Here is a 13538-nt window from a genome sequence, read left to right as displayed (position 1 = left end):
GACTCCCTTCACCATAGTAAACAGAATAATACTGCTGTCTACATTGCATCTCATTTACACTATGGCGCTCGAAACAATTAATTTTGTCTATTGTTTTGACATGCGCTGTATATAGATTTTCACTTTTCAATACTCTAAAAAAATATTACAATTTTCTTTATTTAACCATGCTCATGATAAAAATCAGGATTTCGTTGTTTGCTCACAGAATTTATTATATTAATTTGAAGTGTGCCTTCTCCATACGAGTCAGAGGTAACACAATTTGATAACTCTAGTTTCAGATATTGATGTTTTTCAACGAAGTTCCATGATATATTATGTGTCCGACTCCTTCATCTTATCCTTATTTTGTGAAAAATGAAGATTCAAAATTTCTTTTCATAGCTTTTCTTGTGTTTTATCTTGTTCCATCACTCTTTATAATTTGAACACTTGATAATGGAATGAATATCATCAGATCATGTGAACAAAAAAATAAAAGGGTGGGCCTACATGAGATACTATATGATAACACTGTACTCCTGATAAGTTGAAAATTTTCAAGCTGAAAGTAGATTAATTTGTTGCACATTCGGTTGAAATATTAACAAATGTTAACAAATATTACCAATATTATCACATATAGTGAGAACGAATTAGTCTGAAGCTTTCTATTCTCACTGAACATGAAGAGGCAATACCAAGCCAGAATCGCAGTTCCGTTCAAATCATTATTATCAGAGCTTTCGAAATGATGCTATGTAACTATGGATGTTATCCCCATCTCACAATTCCCCCATTTATCCTTATCCTGATTCAGAATAAAGTAGTTGATCTCTATTATCACAAAAATCAATGTACAGTACCTATAATAAATAGTAAAAATAACAAAATTTCTAGTAATAATGCAACTTTTTCTAGGTACGAATTTCAAGGCTCATAAAATTACTTTTTTCAATCACAGGCAGAAATTCCAATGATCATAATAGTAATTTAATGAAAATTGTTTGTATTGTACATTGTTCGACGTAAGATAAGCTACATCTTTAAGGTAATAAACGTATTTAGGATTATCATGTTTATGAATGAAAGCGAGACTGTGATAGAAGATTAGTCAAACTGAAATATAAACATTATATTATATTATACAATGCATATTTCTGATCAACTATAATTACAAATGGTAGTATCAAGCTGAAATGAATTGAGCAACTGAATTTCAAAGTTACTATCCACTGTTCAAATCGCACTGTGATTTCTTTTTACTTCCAAATGGATTGAATTGCCTCACTCTTCAACGTAACAATTATTGTAAAAAAAACCAGTGGAATGTGAACGTCATCCAAATAGCATTTGAATTTCAATTTTCAGATCATGAAATTCATAAAAAACTAATTCTTGAGAGAATAGTGATGAATTGCAAACAGTGCAAGTATCATTGATACAAAGCGATACAATGAAAATCAACATAGATTAATTTAATACTAGACTTATCAAATTTATATTACCGTTAATTCATATTATTTATAAAGCTTATGAAATGTAAAACCAACATTTTAAATTTTCTCTACTGGAGCAAAACATCGATAGAAAATAAAGAAGAGCCCATTATAAGCACAATATACTTGTGTACTAGAATTCACTTGAACTAACTCATCACTTCAACCCTTCAATGATCACAATGAACTAGAATGGTATAAAAACCATGAAATTGATAATCAGGTACATTTTCAAATAGCTTCACCCAACTAAATCTGTGAATGCTAAGTCATAAGAAATCATGTTCAAAAGATTTAATTTGAATGCTTCAAATAGAAAATGATCTATTCTTTTGGTGCCCTAATCAAAATCAATTTCAATCAACATTAATCGACATAAAGAAAAGCTTCTGCCAACCTTGTGTAATGAATGACAAGATGCGAGTGGAGGTGAAAAATCGATATGATAACAAAAATAATAGAAGATGATGAATCAGGGGTGCCCACAAGGGGGGGCATGGCGCAATTTGCGCCATCAACATTTTTGGGGGGGCATGATTTTTTTTATATTTTATGTCAACATTTTGAATCATGACTAAAAAATCAAGGAATTAAATAGAGTTACCCTAATGTAGTTAATTTTAATACTTTTTCCCACCTTTATAATGTTATATTTTGCTAAGTGTAACTCAATATAAAGCATAAAAATACAATTGATAATATTTTGTAAGCAGGAATTTTAGTAATTTTGAGCCTATGAGTTCGAAGGTACTGTAAATCTTTGACAAAAATAAATTGTAACTTCATCATCCACTATTATTCTGATTTCCTTTACTTAATTTTAATTTTTAATGGTCCTGTGTTTGAGTTTCCTTGCTATTGCACCTAATTTTCTTAAAAGCACAATGATAAGTTAAATTGTAATGTACATTTCAATCTAATAATTATTTTAATTTCGAAGTCGTTTCATGATGATATTAATGTCTCTGAAATGGGAATGCAATTATAAACAACATCACAAACTAGTGAATTTGACATAAGAAAAAACTTCTCTTGTCAAAAATTTGTGAGAAATATCAAATGAAGCCAATTTCAATCTTTCAAATTTACACCCTATCTACCACACAGTAATCAGGTAATTATTTTAATGCTTCATTACTTTTTTCTGTTTTGTATAATAGTCCAGTCAAATGGACGTTTTTCAGGAAACAGCCCGAAAGAATTTTTCGCGACGGATCTATATGTATTTTGGGGCGCTGAATTCTAATCTGAAATTTGCTAACACGCCAGAGGGCGGCTTCACCCCCAAAACTCCCAAAAAAACCCAAAATTTCGGACTTTTTTCAAGTTCTCCACTTAATCTTTAGAACCTTCAACTTTTCGAGAAAAAGCATTCTCTAAAATATTAAAGATAATGAAATTTCCAGTAAATTGAGTGGTCGCGCAGGACCATACGATTTTTCATTCTAGAGCTACGAGTTTTCAAAAAAGGGGTATTTTTCAGGGGTTTTCAAAATTATGCAAACCTACCACTTCTACTCTTTACAACTAGGATCTTTTTCTAGTAATGATAGAAAGCCACACATAACGTGAATTAACAATATCAATCCTGAACAGAATTCCTTAGGTACCTATTTTTGAATTTAGTAGTGGTGGGAGGGGGAATACACCCAAAAATAGAAAATCATGTCCTACAGCCAAAACTCAAATTCTTATTATAATATATTTTCATGGCCTTCCTAACAAAAAATTAACATATTTCGGCTGAAATCATTTTACGAGGGTTATGTTCTATGAGAATCACTCGTTAGATTGCTGACTGGTGGGGGGCACACATAAGGATACGTCCAGGATCAAAACTTTAATCACTTATAACTTTTGACTGAATGATCTCCTCGTACTACAGCTCGTTCATATCAGCTCGTCAAGGCGTTTGAAAATCATGTATCATATCACTAAAATTTGTTAAAAAAATGAAAAATTCCTCCTTTAGTGTACCTATTTTAGCTCATATTTCAATTCATAGAAAAATTACCGATTTCTATATTCAAAACTGTGTGTCTCGTTAACTCAAAATGATACTTGGTCTTGATTTGAAGAAAAGAATCTCCTCTTTTATGTGAGGTGAATGATTTTTGTATAAATAAAATCGTGAAATAAGATACGTTTGTTTCAAAAAATCAAGAAATTTGCGATATTTTTCTCATTTTCACAGTCTCGACAGTTTTTCGATATAAACAGTAATGCAAGATCAATTTAAGGCAACTCAACTTATAGAGCATGAAATTTTCTCTCATTTAATACCAATCGCAAGTTTCTATCATGTATTGTACTCAATTTAGAGACTCTTTAATAACAGTAAAATCGCAAGAAAAATTAGAAAATAAAGATCATCATTCAATTGGCTGTAACTTTTGAACGGAATTGAAAACAGAAGTATAATTAATGGGAGTAAGAAGAGGAGAAAATTCATCACAACCTCGACTACAACCTCTTGTGGAACACTTCAGATGAAAAATCCAAAAAGTAGTCCTGCGCGACCACTCAATTCATTGGAAATTTTATTATCTTCAATATATAGAGAATGCCTTTTCTCGAAAAATTCAAGGTTCTGGAGATTAAATGGAAAACTTAAAAGAAGTCCAGAATTTTGATGGTGAAGTCGCCCTTTGGCGTGTCAGCAAATTTCAGATTAGAATTCAGCGCCCCAAAATACATAAGGAACCATAAAAAAATTCTTTCGGGGCTGTTTCCTGGAAACGACCAGTCAAATGGACTATAAGTTGTTATCCTATTATATTGAACGAGCAATTTCTGTATATCTGTTCATATTTTTCTATTTTTAAATCTGGTTATCTGGCTATCTGGTTATATGGTTATTTATGTTCAACGGATCTCGGAAACGGCTCTAAAGATTTTCACGAAATTCGGAATATAGTAGGTTTATGATATCGAAATTCGATTGCACTAGGTCTCATCCCTGAGAAAACTCCCTGAAAAACATGAAAAGGATAATTCATCCTTTGAAAAACAGATGATGATTTCGTCGTCTGTCGATAACAGAAGATGCGTGTGCCTGTGTGGATCAGCTGTGTAATCAATTAGCTTACCGTATCTCGCGAGAAATCTATAAATTTCAATTGACTCGATCAAAATACAGTGATATGATTTGTTGACATGAGATGGTATAATTATATCATAATATTCAAAGTTGATTATTATTTTACAGTTCTAAGTGATTAGTGAGTGTTATTTTGTTATTAGTGTATAAATAAAAATTCGGGGAAGAAACAGTTTTGGGCTGTGCCTGTTAGTACTTCAATCATTTTAAAGAATTGAGTTCTGTTTATCAATGAATAAATTAATAACGAGCAAAGCTCGGTGCCCCGATATTTGGTATTAATAGATAGAATTTACAAAATGTACTTGCTCAGATGATATCTTTATTCCAAAAACCAAACCATTTAAAGATACATTTTGTTCGACTTGTGTTATTTACTCCTGTAATGTTGAAAAGTGAATACTACCAACAACACAACATCAGTGACAACCTGTTCCAATTTATGATAAATATCGGGAAACCGAGCTCCGCTCTGGAGTACCTACAAAAGCATATAAAAATTATTACGAAAAAATAAATTATAAAAAATATTCATAGTTCATACAGAAAGGCTCTATCTAATCACAGTGGATTGAGATTAATTCGCAGAGGAATGCAAAAATTTCTCTCACAAAAGCATGTTAAATTTTGATCCTGATTAATTTCACGTGAACCAAATCACAGAAGACCATCTCAAGAAGATAGCTTATCTGATTGGTTCTACTGGAATTAATCAGCATTAAAATTTAACCGGCTTTTGTACAACGGCCACTAAGTACCTGATTGAATTAGGTACCAACAAAAGTTCAACAGCTGAGTCATAATTTTGTCTCAGTCCCACACTCATGCACTCGCTCACTCACTTACATCATCAACAGACGACGAAATTATCAGCTGTTTTTCCAAGGATGGATAAATTCTTTTAATGTCCTTCAGCGATTTTTCCCCAGGGATGAGACCTAGTGCAATCGAATTTTTATATGATAAACCTACTTTGTTCTGAATTTTGTGAGAATCGTTAGAGCCGTTTTCGAGATCCGGTGGAATACAAACATCTAAACATTTAAACATCTAAACAGAAATTGCTCGTTTAATATTATAGGATTTAGTATACCTAAACTTGCCGACATGATAATATTGTATGAATAAAATCGTTCCAAATTTGTATGAATGTTTAGGTAGGCCTACCAAAATTGCTATGCAATATTCTTTTGCAATAAAGAATTATCAATGATATTATTATTCAACTTTTTATAAGTAACCTCAACATTTAAAAAGCAAAGTCTCCCTTACTTATCTTTTAATATCCTATTAAAATATTTGCCATGTAGTTTTTCCTGATGTAATGTAGTACTTTCTAGTCCTCCCGAACAAGAACGGATGCACTGCTAGTCTCAAAAATAATATCAAAAAGATACTTTATTCCTATTTTAAACGAGATAAGAAACGATGTTATATATTTTTACAATATTATGAAAACAGAAAGACTTCCTCACAAGACCAAAGGTAAATAATGTCCTTTGAAAGATTAGAATGTAAGATGTGAATTTTATTGTCATACACTGACTAATGTTAAAAACTAAAGGTTGGGAATTGGGGTACTTTGGGGGGGGGGGGCATTACTCTTGGATTGGGGGGGGGGGGCATTATACTTGGATTGGGGGGGGCATGCGCCATTGCCCTTGGGGGGGCTGGGCACCCCTGTGATGAATCATCTTTCAATTAATCTTATACGGTAGGGTACTTTGTGGTTAAATGTGAAACACTTTCATGATTTTCCTACCATTTATGCATGCTTACTCTTCCTTAATTTGTATGTTTGCAATTTGTATGATAGTATGAATATTTTATCGGTTGCAAACAATATCTTTGTCTGTCATAGAATGCATGATTTAGCACATATATAACAACAAAATGATTTTAGAGAATTTAGAGAATTAAAATGTGAAAAATTAGTTTCATCGCATGTCAAAACAATAGACAAAATTGATTGTTTCGAGCGCCATAGTGTGAATAAGATGCAACTTAGAAAGCAGTAGGCCTACTACTGTATTTTACTGTTTACTATGGTGAAGAGAGTCAGCCACGCCGTACCGAGTCGACTGTTTCCCCTTCCACAGCGTCAAATCGAATCGCAAATAAATAACAATATACATCAATGGATTCACAATGAATGTGGCTACATTAATTATTTGTCTAATTTTCTTTAGATTATTTGCTTCGAAGTTAATCGGAGAAAACAAAAATCAAATCGAAAAACCCCTAAATTTTTACATATATATTATTTTATCAAGGAAACTGTTTGATTTATTGAGGAAATGAATACGACTAATATTTTAGTCCACAATGTAACGAATCGAATGACATATGATAGATTTTTTTCCTATTAATGGTTACAGAGATAATTGATTCCCAGTTTGCTGTTTAATATGGCTAAGAGAGTCAGCCGCGCCGTTCCGCGACGACTGTTTCCCCTTCCACAGCGTCAAATCGAATATCAAATACATAACAATATACATCAATGGATTTGCAATGACAGTGGCTACATTAATTATTTGGCTCATTTTCCTTTAAAACTACTTGTTTCGAAGTTAATCGAAGAAAAAAAATCAAATCACAAACCCCCTAAATTTCTACATATATATATATTATTTTATCAAGAAAACTGTTGATTTTATTGGAAAAATGAATATAACTCAAATTCAAATTCAAATTTATTTCTCAAAAAACATACACAATTATAATAATCTAATATTATAACATCTAAAAATAATACAAGAAAAATACTATTAAATATATAAAATGATCCCAAAACTGCAGTATATTTTTTTTATGTCCATCTATGTTTAAGGAGTAGCCTACAAGGTAAAACCTGTGCGTAGACCTAAGTTGCAGTAATATATTTATTCAAAATAAACCAAGAAATTAAACCAAAATAAGAACAAAGATTAGTGGAACTTACACACAAATATAATTTTTTAGATTAAATTAGATAAAAGTTAGTAAAACACAATAATTATTATTCTATGATAAAAAAAACAAAACATAAAAACAAGAAACAGTTGGTACTTAGAAGATTTTTTCTTCAGTTTTATTTGATCTTATCCATTCCTCAATCTCGCAATTTAGTTTTTTGCTCCGGCTTGTATTGGCAACAAAATGGGTTGGAACAAGATTTATTATCCTCTGTGATATGTAAGTGAATTGTCTTCTACATGTACATTCAAATCCATCCTGTCTTGATGGAATGTTTCTCTAATAGGACGTAAATTTAAATTCAAGTTTCTTTCACGAAGAAGAAATTATTTTTATTCTTCTTAATATATATTATCAAATTTTTTATGTACAGCTGTCGAACAGTTAGTACTTTGAATTCATTGAAAAGATCGCTTGTAGGATAAAGTCTGGGTTTGTCTAGGATTGTTTTAATAATATATTTTTGAATTATGAAAAGTTTTTCAAAATGTGTGTTCAAGGCTCCACCCCAAGCTCTTATTCCATATTGTAAGACAGCTTGTGCATAAGAGAAGTAGATTAATCGATCTATTTTCAAGTTATTTAGTTCTCTAATTTGATGAAATTTATATATTAGAAATTTTATTTTTAAACACATGCTGTTTATATGAATATTCCATCTCAGATATGGATCCAACAGTATTCCCAGTCCTTTTTTCGAATTTCAGGACAAAAGCAGTGATTTGTTGATTGTTGACAATTGCAGTTTACTTGGTGTATTTTAATACTTTCTATTTCATGAGGTTGTGTTTGGGCATTGGGTGAGAAAGTCATGAATACGCTTTTAGAAGCATTTAAAGTAAGCAGATGTTCATCGAGCCATGATTGTGCTGCTCTGAGACCATTTTCTGCGCTAAGGCGCACGTCCTCCCAGGAATTGCCAGTGAAAGTGAGAGCGGTATCATCAGCATGAGCAGTTCCCAATGTCAACTTTAAGAAAATCATTAATATAAATTTGGAAAAGTATTGGTGATAAAACAGTGCCTTGAAGCAGACCATATTCAGTAAGTTTTTTATTACTTGATAAAGTATTCAGCGTAAGTAGTTGATACCGTTCAGTTAGATAACTATTGAATAGTTTGAGAGGTGAGCCTCTGATTCCAAGGTGTTCCATCTTCTCTAATAATCTTGACTGAGATACAGTGTCAAAAGCCTTTGCCAAGTCTAAGAAAGTTGTTAAAGTTTTCTTTTTACTGTTGAAGTTTTCAATTATTCTTTCCAAAAAGTCGGATATTGCATCTTCTGTTGATATGCCACTCTTAAATCCATACTGATTTCTATTGATAATTCTATGTTTATTCAAATAACTTACTAGTCTCTTCTTTATAATTTTCTCCATTATTTTAGCTAAATTATTTATTAAACTTATTGGGCGATAATTTGAGGGGTTTGATTTATCACCTGATTTATAAAGAGGAACAACTTTAGCAACTTTAAATAGTTTAGGAAAATAACCTACCAAAAAACATTTATTTATTATCATTTTAAGAGGCTCTACAATATAGGAAGCTATTTTTTTCAGACAGGCAGAACTCAAATTGTCTACTCCAGGAGAAGAGTTACTTCTGAGAGAACTGATTGTGTCTATTATTTCATCATTGTTTGTATCAGCCAAATAAAATGAATTGAATGAGGGGATTGACGAATCGGCATGAGTACGTTGTCTAGGGCTGTTATTTATTATTTTATTAGCATATAATTGACCTACATGCGTGAAATGGTGGTTTAGAACTTCGGGATCTATATTGGGTATTTTTTTATCTCGTTTTATATTCAATAGATCATTGATACACTCCCATGTCTTTTTCGAATTGCCTCTGCTTTGGAGTAGTATATTATTATAGTAGTCATACTTAGATTTTTTTATCATGTTGTTTAATTTGTTTCTGTAGTTTTTATATAGTGATTTGAGAAAGTTGTTTCGAGGCTGTTTTTTTAATTTCTAATGCATTTTATCTCGTTTTCTTATTGACGTTATTAATCCTGCAGTTATCCAAGGCTTGAGAGGCTTTAGTTTGTGTGGTACAATTTTTATTTGGGTTGCATTTCCAATCTCAGTGGATAATGCATCAACGAATAATTCAACAGCATTTTCAATATTTAAATCAAGTTGTGATGCAACCTCGGACCAATTGTACTTCTTAAGATTATTTATCAAATCATGGTAGTTTATTGATTTTCTAGTGTTAACACTTGGTTCAGTTCTACCAGTATTTTCTCCAAGACCAATATTTATACAAGTCAGATAGTGGTCAGTAATACTTGTTTTCATTATTGATCCAATAATAGACTCACAAACATCGTTTGTTTTTCTGTAAAATATGTGATCAATACATGATTGGGATCCGTTTATTTCTCGAGTAGGTTTATTAATGTAAGATTTAAAACCATTTGATGACAAAAGATTGAAATATTCATTAACAAAGTTTGTGTTACTGTTTATATCTATGTTTGTATCACCGATGATTATTATGTTTTGACTATTTTCATGTTTCAAGTAATCAATGCAATCATTCAGACTATTGAGAAAAATTTGCAAATTAGAAGAAGGTGAACGGTAAATAGTAACTATTGTGAATTTAATATTTTCATCAGGTATACTGGCACTCAGTATTAGAGAATTACATTCGAGTATAAGAAAATTTATGTTTTCAACATTGAATGTGTTCCTAGTAAAAATACAAACTCCATCGCATTTATTCAGTCTACCTGGTACACTATGAATTGAATAATCATTCAAACTGTAATTAATTATGCTATCGTTAATCCAAGTTTCACTAAATGCTATAAAATCAAATTTAGTATCACAATTCCCTAGAATATATGCTAAGTTATCAAAGTTTCTATTTTGTATAGTATTTCTATACTTCTTATATTCATGTGACAAATATTCACAAATCTACATGGCTCAGTGGTATAATTTTGCGGTTTGAAATTGAAAATATCATCTAATTGAATTGTATTGTATGACTCAACTGGGATTTCATTTTCAAAATTATTTATTAAATCATTCGTCATATTTATAGAGTAAAAATAAATTAATCACAATAAGGTAAAAGGCTCCAAAAACTAATCTGTTAAACAGTAGTGAAAAATGAGAGTCAATTGTTTTTGATATGTGATGAGCCAGCAAGAACAGTCTTCAGCCGTTATTGTTAGTTGTTCTAACTTAGCTGACCACTAACTAATATTGTAGTCCATAACGTAACGAATCGAATGGCATATAATAGAACTGTTTCCGATCAATGGTTACAGAGATAATTGATTTCCCGTGTTTACCTGCATTTTTCATGTTTTAGGGGGCTGGGGCGGAAAGCTCCAAGGGGATTTCTTGGGACTTTTGGGAGAATGACCCTCTGGGGAGGGTTCTATCGATGGTGGTAAATTCAGCTTTTATTTAGTTTTCGGATCGAAACAGCTTTTCTGGACCTTTATTGACTGGGCTATAATCTGTGATCAGGTTTTTTACTGAACGTAAAAAAAACACGTTGGAATTGATCAGTGGCTTTGAACGCAACCATTGTAGTTTAGCGTTAAACGTGGATTGTGCATATTGTCCTTAATCAATTGAAACTGGTTTACTAGACATTGATAATGGCTTACCTGTCTATACTAATTTCTAGAAATTCAAAATCAATTCTGTATAAATGAGTGTTTTTTGGTAATGCCAAGTAGTTTTATTCATAATAGAGATTCAATCTTCTAAAATTAATACAGTATTATATTAAGATAATACAGAGTGAGCATAAATTTATTGAACACATTTCATAGGTGGTTAGAAAATAACAAATGGTTTGTTTTTGTGGCAAACATTGGTGTAGCTTCTATAATGTGTGATGACCTTCATAGAAACACAGTCGACTCAATTGTGGGGGTGAAAGAGTCGGCTGAATGGTGTGAGGTGACAGAGCGTCAGGAGAAAGCTATGTGCGTTCTGTGCTTTCACGAAAGCAAATCGGTTATTAACATTCAAAGATGTTTTTGTTTAGATTATGGCCGTGAAAAAATTATTTGTGTAACTAGTGCGCAAAGTGACACTTTGCTGCACCGAAAGAAACTCGCCTACAGCTCGTGCGGAATGGTTTCTTGAGTGCAGCAAAGGAACTTTGCGCACGTATTACACATTTAATTTTTCCTACAGTTACCATGGAATGTGACAAGAGATTAATTAGGGGTAAAAATGTTCTATAGTTCATCAAATGTTTGTGTAATTTTGTAGTATTTTTTATGGTAAAGGTTGCAATCATTCCACACAAAAATGCTCAGAAGTTGGTGTGAATAACTATAGTTTTGATATTTCAAAGTCATCTCAAACTTGCTTATTAACTTATTATTTTGATACCTCATCAACAGGAGAAGTCACCACTTTCAATGTGAAAAATGAGTCACACCAAAAAGGCCTACTTTATTTCAGTCAGTTTTATTCATATATACATAAGAAACCCCGTTATTATTTTTGACACTTTATTAATTTTAAATATTCAATATAATTAATTTTTTTCAACATTAAATTTGGTAACCTGAAATCAATTAAATTTATAATTATTTTTAAATCAATCAACTCAATTCGAATAATAAATTTATAATTAATATAATATAATGTAATCAGATATTTTCTATAATTTATAATTATTATATATCTTGATAGTATAAGTATAATTATATTTTTATAATAAGCTTTATAAATTAATAATTCAACCAGCTTAGTTTATTTTCAATTTTTAATATCAACTATTTATAAATCAATTTTTAATAATTTTTAATTCAATGGATAATTTTCATTGAAGTTGGAAATTCCAATAAAAAAAGGACTGGGCTGGGATTCGAACTGCAACCCTCCGCTTGAGAGAGCAAGGTCTCTGGCCACAGAGACTCGACATTGAGAAGTGTATTCAATTCCGGTTATAAACTGGCTAACCACATACAGGTTTGCCAACTTTTTCACTTCGCCGCACTCTAGCGCCATAAAGCGTGTTAACTATTTTGTGTTGTTATGTTGCAAAGTTGGAGTGCGACAAAGTTTTTGTCGCACTCATCTACATTCCCGCACTGCGTGTGAAAATAAGGTATTTTGCGTACTATAATTGATGCGGTAATGAGCACTTTTTCGGCTGACTGTAGGAAAAATAAATTGTATGCAAAGGAGTTATGTAATATTGATGAACTAAAACGAAGAATTGAAGCCGTAATTCAGGACATTACTCCAAATCGACACTGTATGGCGTGAAATTGAATATAGTTTTGATATTTCAAAGTCATCTCAAACTTGCTTATTAACTTATTATTTTGATACCTCATCAACAGGAGAAGTCACCACTTTCAATGTGAAAAATGAGTCACACCAAAAAGGCCTACTTTATTTCAGTCAGTTTTATTCATATATACATAAGAAACCCCGTTATTATTTTTGACACTTTATTAATTTTAAATATTCAATATAATTAATTTTTTTCAACATTAAATTTGGTAACCTGAAATCAATTAAATTTATAATTATTTTTAAATCAATCAACTCAATTCGAATAATAAATTTATAATTAATATAATATAATGTAATCAGATATTTTCTATAATTTATAATTATTATATATCTTGATAGTATAAGTATAATTATATTTTTATAATAAGCTTTATAAATTAATAATTCAACCAGCTTAGTTTATTTTCAATTTTTAATATCAACTATTTATAAATCAATTTTTAATAATTATTAATTCAATGGATAATTTTCATTGAAGTTGGAAATTCCAATAAAAAAAGGACTGGGCTGGGATTCGAACTGCAACCCTCCGCTTGAGAGAGCAAGGTCTCTGGCCACAGAGACTCGACATTGAGAAGTGTATTCAATTCCGGTTATAAACTGGCTAACCACATACAGGTTTGCCAACTTTTTCACTTCGCCGCACTCTAGCGCCATAAAGCGTGTTAACTATTTTGTGTTGTTATGTTGCAAAGTTGGAGTG

General features: G+C 31.3%; 1 protein-coding gene across 1 annotated transcript in view; it reads left to right on the top strand.

Annotated features, from left to right (window-relative positions):
• LOC111045401 (tudor domain-containing protein 7) overlaps window positions 1–13538 on the top strand; it is a 74082-nt gene that overhangs the window by 20826 nt on the left and 39718 nt on the right. The gene's annotated exons all lie outside the window — the stretch shown is intronic.

This window comes from Nilaparvata lugens, chromosome 1 (assembly GCF_014356525.2).
Source record: "Nilaparvata lugens isolate BPH chromosome 1, ASM1435652v1, whole genome shotgun sequence".
Taxonomy (NCBI): domain Eukaryota; kingdom Metazoa; phylum Arthropoda; class Insecta; order Hemiptera; family Delphacidae; genus Nilaparvata; species Nilaparvata lugens.
The sequence above is the reverse complement of the archived record's forward strand: the minus strand, read 5'-3'. Positions and strand labels throughout refer to the sequence as shown.